This window comes from Heterodontus francisci, chromosome 5, assembly GCF_036365525.1.
Source record: "Heterodontus francisci isolate sHetFra1 chromosome 5, sHetFra1.hap1, whole genome shotgun sequence".
In the NCBI taxonomy this organism is placed as follows: Eukaryota; Metazoa; Chordata; class Chondrichthyes; order Heterodontiformes; family Heterodontidae; genus Heterodontus; species Heterodontus francisci.
In genome coordinates this window covers 146,436,227-146,451,657 of record NC_090375.1, presented here as the reverse complement: position 1 = coordinate 146,451,657, position 15,431 = coordinate 146,436,227, and the positions used below count along the sequence as shown (strand labels likewise).

Below are 15,431 nucleotides of genomic sequence, written 5' to 3'. Positions count from 1 at the left end.
TATTTCAAATTATCTGCTGTTAATTTTTAATACTTCTTGGAATCCATTTCTCCTGTTTGCCATGTCTCTTTAAGGTGATTGACACTAAAAAGGTGAATCCTTAGTAGAAGGCATCATTCAGATTAGCTGAGTAGGTGGAAAAAGAGGTTTTATCTTGTGGACGTAAATGCCTAAAAGATTATGCTTTTCAAATCAAAATTTTCAGACAGAGCACAAGATTAGGCATGCAAGTTGCAGGAGTTCTGAGGGAGGTCAGACTTACTGAAAGAACGAGGTTGTGAGAGAGATCAAACAATTATACTGTTAAAGCTGCGAGTTGATCAGCAATACACCAAAGTAGGCTTTAAACATATGAGATATATTACTCAAAGCTGTCAACTTGTCAGCTGTACAAGGAATCTACCCGTAAGCTAATCCTGTCAACTTTATGTCACTCTTAGGCATTGAGCGTAACTTTATTTTGTACTAAGTAGAGCCCAGCTGATGCTATTAATAACTTGAACTGCCATTAATCCTGTTGGGTGACTAATTCTGTTAGTTCATAAGGTATGCTCAAATACGTCAAGTATTCTTTGATTGCCTTAAGATAGTGTGAATTGCGTTATCAGAAGTGCATTAATTACAAAATGTTAGCTCATGATTTTGTTGTTTCGACCAACTTATTCACTCAATAGTGGATTATCTCTTCTGAAGGATGGTTGATGTATGGACGTTAATAGAATTTGGATCAGTTAAGACAGGTAAACTTTAAAGCTAAATTTTAAAGCACCTAATAAGCCCTAGACAAGAAAGTAAATTTCCAGGGTTTTTTTTTAGTGAGGAGGGTGAAAAGATTAAAGGTTTGGCCAATGCTCGCTGATTAATATTCCTTACAATTTTATCACTAATGTTCTAACATTTAACTGAGATTTAAACAAACCATTATTGCTCACTGTCACCTGAGAAAGGAACCCATATGATTCCAACAAGTCTGTGACTTGGGTTCAATAAAACAACATAGTAAAAAATATTAAACAATAAGACAAAGATTTGTGCCTATTTTGTTTCAATTATCACGATAGTGGAAATGAACTGAAATTGTTAAATAAGGTGTTACCAACCTGATTTAGCCCAATTGCTCTAATCTACAATCGATGCACACAAATGTACTCTACATTCGCCAACGAAGAAATTACAAGGCAGTCTGTCTTTGCGGGTCCCATTTACTCTCTTCTCTGTAATGCAGAAATAAAACTTGTAAAATACATTTTTTCCTCTATCATATTTGTTCTCTTGCATTCGACCACTTCAGTCATAATTTTTCATTGTGTACCCATCTTTTTTTTACTCTGTTTTAAAATCATCTTCTCTCTTGCTGTGTACTCCAAAATATGCCACACTATCTCTCAAAATGGAAATCAGATCCCTACATTAAAATCACACTGCAATCGCTCCCAGGAAAGTCTCAAAACTGGATGGAATGACATCTATTTTTCTCCTTCTGTGGATGTACTTTCTCAATAACCTTTCCTTGAATTGAAACCTGATGGGCAGTGAACCTGCAGACAAGAACTACTTCCTGGCACAAAACAGTAGTATACATATTTTCTTCATCCATTTCAATTACTTGTACTCTTTCCATTTCTCCTGTAAAAGGAGTTAACTACGTCAACCAAGGATACAGTTGCTTACTGATCAAAATTAAGGCTTGTTACTAATGGATGACATTGGACCAACTCATCTATCAAGATGACTGACAGCATGATTGCATTACACAATTTTTGGTAGTTCATATGAAAATATCTTTAAGCTATTCACAACATATTCCCTTTTTATAAGGGTGTGTGTCAAAATCTGGTAAATTTGGAAAAATGTGAATTGCCTTGCACTAGCTTTTACCCTAAAGAGTTTAATATTAGAGCTAGGCTATTTAGAGGTGAAATCAGGAAGCCCTCTTCCCCCCACACAAAGGGTAGAGGAAATCTGCAAAACTCTTCCCCCAAAAGGCTACAGATGCTGGGTCAATTGAAATTTTCTAGACCAAGTTGGATAGATTTCTACTCGGAGATCAAGGCATATGGAACGAAGGTAGGTAAATGGAGCTAAGATATAGAAAAGCCATTAGGATAAAATAGTGAAACAGGTTTAAAGGGCCAAATGGCCTAATCCTGTTCCCATGCTCTTAAAAATAAATGTAATTAGGAATCTCTTTACAAGAAGTAATTTGAGTAGCAATTTTGTCCCTTTCAGTGAATTCCCTCAAAGTAATATTAAAGCCACATGTTTTAACTTGGTCAAATGTTTCCCTATCTGCAGGAGTCCAGCTATAGCAGCGTGATCAATTTTTGTTCCAGCAATATTTTTCTTTGCGGGAGGGGGGAGAAAGGATTTGGGATTTGGAATGCATTGCCTAACAGAGTAGTGGAATCAGATTCAAGAGCAGCTTTCAAAAAGGAATTGAATAAATACTTGAAGGCTAAAAATATTGCAGTGATATGGGGAAAGAGCCAGGGAGCGAGACTAAATGGATTGCTTTTCAAAAGCGCCAGTGCACCCTCGATAGGCTGAATGGCCTCCTTCTATGCTGTACTATTCTATGATAAATAAAAAAATATTTTGGCGACAGACTGAATGGATGAGTAGGTCTTTTCCTGTGCAGTACTTTTGCATATACTGTGATGTTATACTAAAATATGAGCAAGCCAGTCCATGGACAAAGCCATTTTGGTGTGCAACAGCAGCATTCCTGAAGCCAGTAGAAATATGGTGATTTCCAGTTGAAAGAAAAAATATTAGAAATCAATTTTTGATGAGCCCAGGATTAGGATAACAAATAAGGAGCAGCCATTTACACATGATAGCTGGACTTACTGACTCCTGACAAACCTGGCTGAGATCAAGGTGATCGTCGTCATTGTTTCCATGAGATACTTTAACTCATTAGAATGAAATCATTTGAATGCAATTAATCATGAAGGAATGCTTAAAAACAAGTGGTGCACATCTGGACAAAAGGACCATTAAATTGCCTTTTCCAGTCAGATTTAGGTGTGGAGAATAGAGATCACAGTTTGAAAATCTGATGTGGCTACCACACTATTGACTTCAAACCAATATATGTCCATTTTAACACCAGAACCAAATGCAGAAGCCTAAGCTATTTTCTCATGGTCCTTTTCAAGTTGGAGCTGGGAGATCTCTTGGCGTCCTAGACAACATTCCTCCCTCAGTCATTACCACTACCAAAAATAACAGATTAACTATTCATTCATCTCACTGCAATTGTGGGATTTTTCTGCTCTACAAACTGCGCATGTACTAACTTACATAGCAACTGCACTTTAACTAGTAATTTGCATGAAGCATTTTAAGGCATTCCTCAGTGATATCTAAGACACTGTACAAATGAAAATCTTTTCTTTCTTACTTTCTTTAACTGTAATGTTAATGACCAATTTAGAGAACAAAAAAAGAAATTTGAGCTGTGAAAATCTTATGAACAACCTGTGTCCAGTAGAATCAAAATGGCTATTGTCATCAGACTCATAATAGAGTATTATGCTAAATCCTTTGCCAAGGACGTTTGAACTACTTGCAAGTATAACTCAACCTAAAGTAAATAAAAGCAAACTACTGCAGGTGCTGGAAATAGAACAAAGAACAAAGATAATTACAGCACAGGAATAGGCCCTTCGGCCCTCCAAGCCTGCGCCGATCCAGATCCTCTCTCTAAACATGTCGCCTATTTTCTAAGGTTCTGTATCTCTTTTCTTCCTGCCCATTCATGTATCTGTCTAGATACATCTTAAAAGACTCCATCGTGCCCGCATCTACCACCTCCGCTGGCAATGCGTTCCAGGTGCCCACCACCCTCTGCGTAAAGAACTTTCCACGCATATCCCCCCTAAACTTTTCCCCTTTCACTTTGAACTCGTGTCCTCTAGTAATTGAAACCCCCACTCTGGGAAAAAGCCTCTTGCTATCCACCCTGTCTATACCTCTCATGATTTTGTACACCTCAATCAGGTCCCCCCTCAACCTCCGTCTTTCTAATGAAAATAATCCTAATCTGCTCAACCTCTCTTCATAGCTAGCGCCCTCCATACCAGGCAACATCCTGGTGAACCTCCTCTGCACCCTCTCCAAAGCATCCACATCCTTTCGATAATGTGGCGACCAGAACTGTACGCAGTATTCCAAATGTGGCCGAACCAAAGTCCTATACAACTGTAACATGACCTGCCAACTCTTGTACTCAATGCCCCGTCCGATGAAGGAAAGCATGCCGTATGCCTTCTTGACCACTCTATTTACCTGCGTTGCCACCTTCAGGGAACAGTGGACCTGAACACCCAAATCTCTCTGGACATCAATTTTCCCCAGGACTTTTCCATTTACTGTATAGTTCACTCTTGAATTGGATCTTCCAAAATGCATCACCTCGCATTTGCCCTGATTGAACTCCATCTGCCATTTCTCTGCCCAACTCTCCAATCTATCTATATTCTGCTGTATTCTCTGACAGTCCCCTTCACTATCTGCTACTCCACCAATCTTAGTGTCGTCTGCAAATTTGCTAATCAGTCCACCTATACTTTCCTCCAAATCATTAATGTATATCACAAACAACAGTGGTCCCAGCACGGATCCCTGTGGAACACCACTGGTCACACGTCTCCATTTTGAGAAACTCCCTTCTACTGCTACTCTCTGTCTCCTGTTGCCCAGCCAGTTCTTTATCCATCTAGCTAGTACACCTTGGACCCCAAGCGCCTTCACTTTCTCCATCAGCCTGCCATGGGGAACCTTATCAAACGCCTTACTGAAGTCCATGTATATGACATCGACAGCCCTTCCCTCATCAATCAACTTTGTCACTTCCTCAAAGAATTCTATTAAGTTGGTAAGACATGACCTTCCCTGCACAAAACCATGTTGCCTATCACTGATGAGCCCATTTTCTTCCAAATGGGAATAGATCCTATCCCTCAGTATCTTCTCCAGCAGCTTCCCTACCACTGACGTCAGGCTCACCGGTCTATAATTACCTGGATTATCCCTGCTACCCTTCTTAAACAAGGGGACAACATTAGCAATTCTCCAGTCCTCCGGGACCTCACCCGTGTTTAAGGATGCTGCAAAGATATCTGTTAAGGCCCCAGCTATTTCCTCTCTCGCTTCCCTCAGTAACCTGGGATAGATCCCATCCGGACCTGGGGACTTGTCCACCTTAATGCCCTTTAGAATACCCAACACTTCCTCCCTCCTTATGCCGACTTGACCTAGAGTAATCAAACATCTGTTCCTAACCTCAACATCCGTCATGTCCCTCTCCTCGGTGAATACCGATGCAAAGTACTCGTTTAGAATCTCACCCATTTTCTCTGAGTCCAAGCATAACATTCCTCCTTTGTCCTTTAGTGGGCCAATCCTTTCTCTAGTTACCCTCTTTCTCCTTATATATGAATAAAAGGCTTTGGGATTTTCCTTAACCCTGTTTGCTAAAGATATTTCATGACCCCTTTTAGCCCTCTTAATTCCTCGTTTCAGATTGGTCCTACATTCCCGATATTCTTTCAAAGCTTCGTCTTTCATCAGCCGCCTAGACCTTATGTATGCTTCCTTTTTCCTCTTAGCTAGTCTCACAATTTCACCTGTCATCCATGGTTCCCTAATCTTGCCATTTCTATCCCTCATTTTCACAGGAACATGTCTCTCCTGCACGCTAATCAACCTCTCTTTAAAAGCCTCCCACATATCACATGTGGATTTACCTTCAAACAGCTGCTCCCAATCTACATTTCCCAGCTCCTGCCGAATTTTGGTGTAGTTGGCCTTCCCCCAATTTAGCACTCTCCCTTTTGGACCACTCTCGTCTTTGTCCATGAGTATTTTAAAGCTTACGGAATTGTGATCACTATTCCCAAAGTAGTCCCCTACTGAAACTTCAACAACCTGGCCGGGCTCATTCCCCAACACCAGGTCCAGTATGGCCCCTTCCCGAGTTGGACTATTTACATACTGCTCTAGAAAACCCTCCTGGATGCTCCTTACAAATTCTGCTCCATCTGGACCTCTAACACTAAGCGAATCCCAGTCAATGTTGGGAAAATTAAAATCTCCTATCACCACCACCCTGTTGCTCCTACATCTTTCCATAATCTGTTTACATATTTGTACCTCTATCTCACGCTCGCTGTTGGGAGGCCTGTAGTACAGCCCCAACATTGTTACCGCACCCTTCCTATTTCTGAGTTCTGTCCATATTGCCTCACTGCTCGAGTCCTCCATAGTGCCCTCCTTCAGCACAGCTGCGATATCCTCTTTGACCAGTAATGCAACTCCTCCACCCCTTTTACCTCCCTCTCTATCCCGCCTGAAGCATCGATATCCTGGGATATTTAGTTGCCAATCATGCCCTTCCCTCAACCAAGTCTCAGTAATAGCAATAACATCATACTCCCAGGTACTAATCCAAGCCCTAAGTTCATCTGCCTTACCTACTACACTTCTTGCATTAAAACAAATGCACCTCAGACCACCAGTCCCTTTATATTCATCATCTGCTCCTTGCCTGCTCTTCCCCTTAGTCACACTGACTTCATTATCTAGTTCCTTACAGGCTTTTGTTACTACCTCCTTACTGTCAACTGACCTCAATTGGTTCCCATCCCCCTGCCACATTAGTTTAAACCCTCCCCAACAGCGTTAGCAAAAGCACCTCCAAGGACATTGGTTCCAGTCCGGCCCAGGTGTAGACCGTCCAATTTGTAATAGTCCCACCTCCCCCAGAACCGGTCCCAATGTCCCAAAAATCTGAACCCCTCCTTCCTGCACCATCTCTCAAGCCACGCATTCATCCTGACTATTCTTTCATTTTTACTCTGACTATCACGTGGCACTGGTAGTAATCCTGAGATTACTACCTTTGAGGTCCTACTTTTTAACTTGGCTCCTAACTCCCTAAACTCTGCATGTAGGACCTCATCCCGTTTTTTACCTATATCATTAGTGCCTATGTGCACAATGACAACTGGCTGTTCACCCTCCCCCTTTAGAATGTTCTGCAGCCGATCTGAGACGTCCCTGACCCGTGCACCTGGGAGGCAACATACCATTCGGGAGCCTCGTTTTCGACCACAGAACCGCCTATCTACTCCCCTTACAATCGAATCCCCTACGACTATAGCCCTTCCACTCTTTTTCCCGCCCTTCGGAACAGCAGAGCCAGCCACGGTGCCATGGACCTGGCTACTGCTGCCTTCCCCTGGTGAGCCATCTCCCTCAACAGTATCCAAAACGGTATACTTGTTATGGAGGGAGATGACCGCAGGGGACTCCTGCGCTGCCTTCCTGCTCTTTCTCTGCCTTTTGGTCACCCATTCCCTTTCTCCCTCAGCAATCCTAATCTGCGGTGTGACCAATTCACTAAACGTGCTATCCACGACCTCCTCAACATCGCGCATGCTCCAAAGTGAGTCCATCCGCAGCTCGAGAGCCGTCATGCGGTCTAACAAGAGCTGCAGCTGGACACAGTTCCTGCACGTGAAGGAGTCAGGGTCATCAGCCATGTCCCTGAGCTCCCACATTGAGCAAGAGGAGCATGATACGGGTCTGAGATCTCCTGCCATTTTTAATCTTAAGTTTAAACTTAGTTAAATGAAAAAGGAACGAAAAGTTTTTACCAATCACAATAAAACCAGAGAAATCGAAAAAGCCTTACCTTATAAACACCCCACCGAGTCCTTTTTTTTGGTTAGAGGAGGAGGGCGGGTGGGAGACACTACAAGTGTGGTGTCTCGGGTTCAGAAACCGCCCAAATATATAGTGTTTTACTTACCCAGCAGCCCCCTGGCCTCCGCCGAAAAAAATCTGAAATAAAAACTAAAAAGTGCTGGAAATACTCAGGAGGTCTGGCAGCATCTGTGGAGAGAGAAGCAGAGTTAACGTTTCAGGTCTGTGACCTTTCATCAGAACTGGCAAAGGTTAGAAAAGAATTAGGTTTTAAGCAAGTGAAGGGGGAGGGGGTGATGGGAAAGAGAATAAAAGGGTAAGTGTGTGATAGGGCAGAGGGCAGGAGAGATTAAATCACAAAGCTGTCCTGGGGCAAAGACAAAGAACGTGTTAATGCTTGTGCTGAAAGACAGAGAGAATGTCAATAGCAGAATAATAAGCAGCTCTGTCTACATGAAAAACAGGCACATGGTTAAAAAATAAACAAACAAAATAAAAAAATATATAAAAATATATTTTAAAAAAGGCCAGTCAGGCTATGAAGTTAATGAACTCAATATTCAGTCCACAAGGCTGTAGAGTGCAGAATTGAAAGATCGGGTGCTGCTCCTCTAGCTTGCGTCGATGTTCACTGGAACACTGGAGCATGCCAAAGACAGAAATATGGACATGAGAGCAGGGGGTGGGTGTTGAAATGGCAAGCGACCGGAAACTCGGGGTCATGCTTTCAGACCCCCACCCTGTTCTCATACCCACATTTCTGTCATTGGCCTGCTCCAGTGTTCCAGTGAACATCAATGCAAGCTCGAGCAGCAGCACCCGATCTTCCGATTCTGCACTCTACAGCACTGTGGACTGAATATTGAGTTCAAATGTGGGTGGACCGGGGCGAGAGCGAGCGAATGGGCCGGTGGGGGGGGGGGTGAGAGCGAGCAGACGGGCTGGGCGGAGGAGGAGAACGCACCCACCGCCACCACCAAGGTCTTCAACGGTGCTCTCCCCGCTTCCCCCACCCCCGCTCTCTGCACACGTTACTCAATGACGTAATCTGTGCATGCACCAACCAGTCCTGGCAATGCGGAACGCAGCGCATGCGCAGAGAGTAGGAGCCAATCTGTGCATGTGCGCAGATTGGCACAGTCTGATGACGTCAGCTGCCGGCTGCGTTGTCGATAATCACTTTGTGGCTATTCAATCTCTCCTGCCCAATGCCCGATCACACACCTTCCCTACTGTTCTCCTCCCCACCAAACCCGCACCCCCACCCTTCACTTGCTTATAACTTAATTTTGTTCTAACCTTTGCCAGTTCTGATGAAAGGTCACAGACCTGAAATGTTCACACTGCTTCTCTCTCCACAGATGCTGCCTGACCTGCTGAGTATTTCCAGCACTTTGTTGTTATTTCAACTTTAAGTAATGCTGCCTGAGACCGAGGCAATTCTGAGACGTCGGTCTTTTGAAAGTAAGGTCTTGCTCTGGGTACAGATGTGATCTCTTGAAATTCCCAAGAATCATGAGGGATAGAATGTCATATATGTTGTGTGTTGTTGTAGTAGTAGCGTAGCTACAGCGTTATTGATAAAGTCTCGGAGTCTGGATACGTCAACTAATAACTATTATTTACACTCTCCATAAGCCTCTCTTCTAGCTAGCATCCTTCGTGCTGCTACTCTCTTCTTCCAAAGCCAATTACCATGTGACTGTTACATCATCACTACAGTGGGAGGGTTGCTCTCACTGTCTCCAACATTAACCCTTTCAGATCATTATACTACATCTCACCACCCCACCCCCACGTCTTTATCCATACATTTTATTTAACAGAGTATGACCAGGTGAGAAAGGGGTCTTTCTCAACGTTCACCTGGTCTTACTGTAACAGGGTTTTAATTTTAAACACACGGTGTTTTAAGCTCCCCCTTGTTGAATCCTTGTTCACCCACTTTCCAATTATAAGGCAAACAAATGAGCATCAACAGGCCTTCTTAGGTTTAAAGAAGAAAAGTGAAATTTATTAAAACTTAAACTCTAATTCGGTTAACGCCTACGGATACACGTCGCGCCCCACGCTAGCATGCATACGCGTTACACACATGCAAATGGAGACAGAAAAGAGAAGGAAAATAGTGGAGAGGTTTGAGGTAATCTGAAGAGGGTATTTTTGTTACTATGCTTCGAGCTTGCTGTAGTCCTTGCTTGTAGGTAGATCTTGCTTTTCGTTGGGGCCCAGTATTCTTCTTAAATCTTGTTCACTGTAGAAGACTTTTCTCTCTTGGGCTTCATATGTCTTCAATGGTTTCCGAAGCTGGTGACAGCGAGATGACAGCAGACAGGAAAGAGGCGGCAGCAAGCCAGCCAGAAGAGGTCTTTTCCAGTCCAGGAGCAAACAAAGAGTTTCTTGAGTTTTAAAACTCTGTGGCAAGTTCAAATTCAAAAGAACTCCAACAGCCAGTTAGTCATGTGACTAAACTGGTCTGACCATGTATGTTTGTGTATTCGATCATCTCAGCAGTTAACCTGAAATGCTAGCCTCTCCAACGTCAACGTCTGGTAATCAGGAGTCCATTGTAGATTAAATTGGAGCAGTGAGTGGCCCCAGGTACTGTCTGTTACTATGCAAATGTCTTTCCAATCAAGGGTCTGTTTTGTTTTTAAAAAGTTCTTTCTCTATGTTCTATGTTTACTCCAGTAACAGTTTAAAAATCAATGTTCATGTGGCGAAATATATATGCCTCATTCTTGGCAGGTGGGGGCCTGCATGACAATATATACATCCTTGACTTTACCTACTACCCTTTCTCCCCCCAAGTCTCTGACTTCACAGATCGAGTCTGTAGGAGGTTTCATGACTCTCACTGTGAGAGTCTAGAGAGGAATGATCAGTAGTCATCCTTGTCAGTCTGGATCGTGGACTTGGTTGATTTTTACAGAGGACTGTAGTATTCTGTTTGCTCTGGGTTTCTTCATCATCTGGTTCTTCCAAATAAATTATTGACTGTTGCTTCTGGGGAATAGTGATAATGTTTCTCCTATTTCTCTGTATGTTCCCCTCTGTTGTACCACATAGAATCTCTGGTATTTTATATCTCTGTGGATTACAGTACCTTTCCTTTCTAGGTCACGTATCCATACTCTTTGGCCTTCATTCAGTTTTGTCAAGTCTCTGGCACAAAATCTTTTTCTTGTAATTTCGCGTTTGTTGCCTTCTATAGGAGTTTTTCTGATCTCTTACTCTCTCATAGGCCCAGACATGCAACCCTAGAAGCAATTTTTTAGGCAACACAGAAAGTTGCATTATCATGGTGCCCATCAGTAATTCTACAGGTGATAGTCAACACATCAATGGCGTAGATGGATAACTTAGAAGTGAGGTTGGAAGGTCTTCATACTTCAATAAAGACTTTATGGTTCTTGCGCCACTTTCCACTTCACCATTTGACTGTGGATACTGTGGTGAACTCGAGATGTTGAAATCCCATACTTGTTGCAAACTGTGTGAAATATTCATTTGCAAACTGTGGTCCGTTGTCTGACAGTACGTCGTCAGAGATACCATATGTTGCAAAGATCTCCTGCAGGACTCTTATAACTGCTTCTGTTTTTGTTGAATAGAACCTTCTCACTTCTATCCACCCTGAGAAGCAATCAATGATGAGTATGTAGGACTTTCCGTTGAACACGAATAAATCCATACCTGGACGATCCCATGGTCCAAAATTGAGTATCAGTCATTCACGTTGTTCCAGTCTTTGTATTGCACAGATCTGGCAGTTCTGGATCACATTTTCAAAGTCTTTGGATATTCCTGGCCACCACACTGATGATTGTGCCTTTGCTCTGCACTTCGTTATTTCCTTGATGTAGAAAGCCACCCTTGTGTGCAATACTATCTTATACGAATACTTTTTCTTCATTGCTTTTTTGGATGTGTTGTATTTCTTGCAGTTTCTGTATACTTGCCGGCCAGTATTGTGCAGTATACTGCGAATATGCCTCTCCCTCGTCCACAAAATTCACATTTCGTGGTGTCGCATAATCTACCGTTGCTTCTGATGGCGCATCAGCAGATGTTTGCATCTTTCCCTGGATGTACACTGTTTCATACATATAACTTAAACGAAATCTTTGGACTCTTGTAGGCATTTTTGCGATCTCCTTTTCATCCAAAGATGCCAAAGATTTATGATCTGGCTTGATGACAACTCTCAATCTGACAATATAACCAGAAAACTTCTCATATACCCATGTGATGGCAATTGCTTTTTTTTCCCCAATTACCATATACCTCTCAGTTTCGGACAAAGCTATAGATGTGTAGTATAGTTATCTGCGAGAACCATCAGGTTGCTGCTGGAAAAGGACTGCTCCTAACCTCGGAGTAGATGTCTACAGCTAACTTTGTTGGTAGTGTGGGGTTATATTGTGCCAAGATGTCTGGCGATATGAGCACTTTAATCTTCCGGAATGCTCGTTCTTGATGTGAACTCCAACAGCACGCTTCATCTTTTTTGAGAAGTTGTCTTAGCAGTTCTGTTACCTCTGCTAAATGAGGCAGAAATTTGGCTAACTGATTCACCATTTCAAGGAATCTTTGCAGCTGCTGAATGGAATTAGGGGCAGGAAATTCTGTAATGGCTTTGGTCTTCTGTGAGTCTGCCATTACATCTTTACTGCTTACTGTGTGTCCCAAGAAACGAAGTGATGTCTTGGAGAATTCGCACTTCTCATTCAGCGTTAGCCCTGCTTCTTGAAGCCATTGTAAAACTGCTCAAACTCTTTGGTCATGTTCCTAGACTGACTGCCCAGGTACCAGGATGTCATTCAAGTGACAAATAACTCCCTTGAGCCCTTCTAAGATGTTAGACATAGACCTTTGGAAGATCACTGGTGTGGAAGTTATCCCAAATGGTAACTGATTGAAACAAAACCTTCCGAATGGTGTTATAAATGTGGTTAGTAATCTTGAGGTCTCATCTAAGGATACCTGCCAAAACTCACTATTGACATTGAGTTTGGTAAACACGATGCTCTGAGATAATTTTGCCAAACTGGCATCCACTGTGGGCGCTGAGTGAATTTCACATGCCACAGCTTTGTTAAGCTGCGTTAAATCCACACAGATATGAAGATACATTTTGGGATTGGAACCATAGCTGAACACCACTCCGTTAGTTTAATAACAGGAGAAATGACTCCCATCCTGGTCATCTCCTCCAGCTGGTCCTGAACTTGGTTCATCAACGGGTACAGTATCTTTCTGGGTGTAAAGATACAAACTGGTCTGGTATCTTCTTTAAGTGTGATTTTATATTCTGTCTTCAGTCTTCCGAGACCTGAGAAAAGATTTGGATAGTCTGCTTGAAAGCGACTGTTTACCTGTGGCTGTTTGACTTCATCAATCTTCTTGATCAGATGCTTTTCCGCTTAGTAGGGAAAATTATTGGTTTTGTAAGATGTATAAGGTTTCCATAATTTGTCTCCCTCTATATTGGAGAGTTGTTTGAAGCTTACCCTTCACTTTCAGTTGGGTCCCGCCTGGACTATGCAACTGTGTGTCTGCTGGTTGTAGGCAATGTCTCATCAACCATGGTTCTTGGTCTGACAGAACTGTGACACAAGCACCTGTGTCCAATTTGAAATTTGTTAGATGTCTATTTACATAAATGTTCACCATCCAAAATCCTTGATTTGAGTCATTAATTTCTCCTAAGAAATCTCCGGGTTCCTTTTCTGCTCCAAGTTGATGCACTTCATTCAATGCTCTGTGAGAAAGTCTTTTGCTTTGCTATTTTGAGTGAAGAGGATTTGCTCTGGCACATTTTTCCATAATGGCCTGTCTTTTTACAGTTGAAACATTCCGTTTTACTAACAGGACACTGTTCCCATCTGTGGGTCTTCTTGGCTCCACAGCACTGGCACGGTTTCCTGATGTCATGCACCTTCTCACCTGTGTATCTTCTCTATAGATTGCCATTCCGTCTTTGGCTTCAAGAACTGTACAGACATTGGATTTCTTCTAATCCAAAGCTTCTCTTCAGCTCACAGAACAGCTCTATTTTGCTTTTCGACTTCTGCCTGTTGTACGATCTGAATTGCCTTTGAGTGTAAGGTCACCTTTCAACTGTAAAGATCTGATAAAGACTCATCAGCTATTCCAACAACTATTTGGTCCCTTATCAGTTCCACCTTCAATTCTCCATTGTCACATCCCTCAGCCAATATATATAGGATTCGCCTATCTTCTGGACTCACTTGTTAAATTTTGCTCTTTCCAGAATCTTGTTACTGTGTAAATTGAAATATTTGTTGAAGGCTTGTAGCACATCCTCAAATTTATCAGAAGCTTTGTTTATTCCTCATCTCAAAATCAGGTCATCCGCAATTGCAGCCATAGAGTACAACAGGATATTTACTTGTTCTGCTTCTGATTTAGTATGCAGCTGGGAAGCTATCCTAAATCATGGGAATCTCTTTCTCCATAACGTCCAATTTTATACCTAATTGGGTCCTTCCTGTTGGTGGAAGCTTTCAGGTATTCTAAATTACATTAAAAATGTGTTTTCCTAGGTTGTTAGGTTTTTGTTTTAGGGTGTTCACCCTTTCTTTTTAAATCGTTTTGACTTTAATGGAGGCGTTTGCACTCTTTCTGGGGGTTTCCCGTACTTTCTGCAACCTGGTTGAGTAATGGCTGCCGACTCCACCCAACTCCCAAGTCACCTTTTCACTAGAGATCGACCTCTCTTCTCACTTTTCCAACAAATGTATGCCATTATCCAACAAGGTCCCCTTTTAAAGATCTCTCACCCGATCCTGGATCGAGTCTGGCACTCGGACTGGGAAAATGATCGCTGGACCTGGATGTTTCAATGCTGACCAGCACACTTCTGTGGTGCAGCCTGAATGCCTGCACGGCTGACTCACTGACTGTCCACGTCTTCTTCGGCTATGCAGCAGCTCTGGAGCTCATATCAGTCCCCCGACAAGATCTGCTGTTCTCTTGGCGCTACTTCACAAGGTAAGGTGTTTGCAGTACTTTCAGGTCATTTTAACCAGTGCCAACATATTGTGTGTTGCTGTTGTAGTAGTAGTAGTAGTAGCATCGCAAGAGCGTTATTGATAAAGTCTCGGAGTTTGGATAAGGTCAACTAATAACTCATTACTTACACATCTCTATTTACACTCTCCACAAGCCTCTCCAGCGAGCATCCTTCGTGCTGCTACTCTTCTTCCAAAGCCCATTACTATGGTGACTGTTACACCATTATCACTACAATGGGAGGGGTTGCTCTCACTGATTCCAACATTAACTCTTTCACGTCCTTAAACTACATTATAGATGAGCTGAAAACAAGTTGATACTGTAGGAGCAAGAGACGTTAAAAGCATGCACACATTTTCTTCCATAGAAACCACCATATTGTTGCACGAACATAAGAAATAGTAGACCACGTGACTCCTCAAGCGTACTCCGATCAATATGATCACGGCTGATCACCTGCCTCAACTCCACTTTCCTGGCTGCTCCCAAGATCCCTTGATTCCCTGAGAGATCAAAAATCGAAGAACATAAGAAAAAGGAGCTGGAGTAGGCCATTCAGCACCTCAAGCCTGTCCCGCCATTCAATAAGATCATGGCTGATCTGTCCCAGGCCTCAACTCCTCTCTCGAACTTGCTCCGCATACCCCTCGACTCTCCGAGATTTGAAAAATCTATCT

The 15,431-nt window shown here is 42.6% G+C and overlaps 1 protein-coding gene across 2 annotated transcripts in view; it reads right to left on the bottom strand.

Annotated features, from left to right (window-relative positions):
• Window positions 1-15,431, bottom strand: part of reck (reversion-inducing-cysteine-rich protein with kazal motifs) — a 223,797-nt gene that overhangs the window by 193,400 nt on the left and 14,966 nt on the right. Inside the window, exon 2 of one of the 2 annotated variants that reach the window (XM_068032209.1) lies at window positions 1,101-1,214. The exons of the other annotated variant lie outside the window; for it this stretch is intronic. The gene's annotated coding sequence lies outside the window, so the exon portion shown is untranslated. The remainder of the gene's footprint in view (window positions 1-1,100; window positions 1,215-15,431) is intronic. 2 annotated transcript variants of the gene reach the window in all.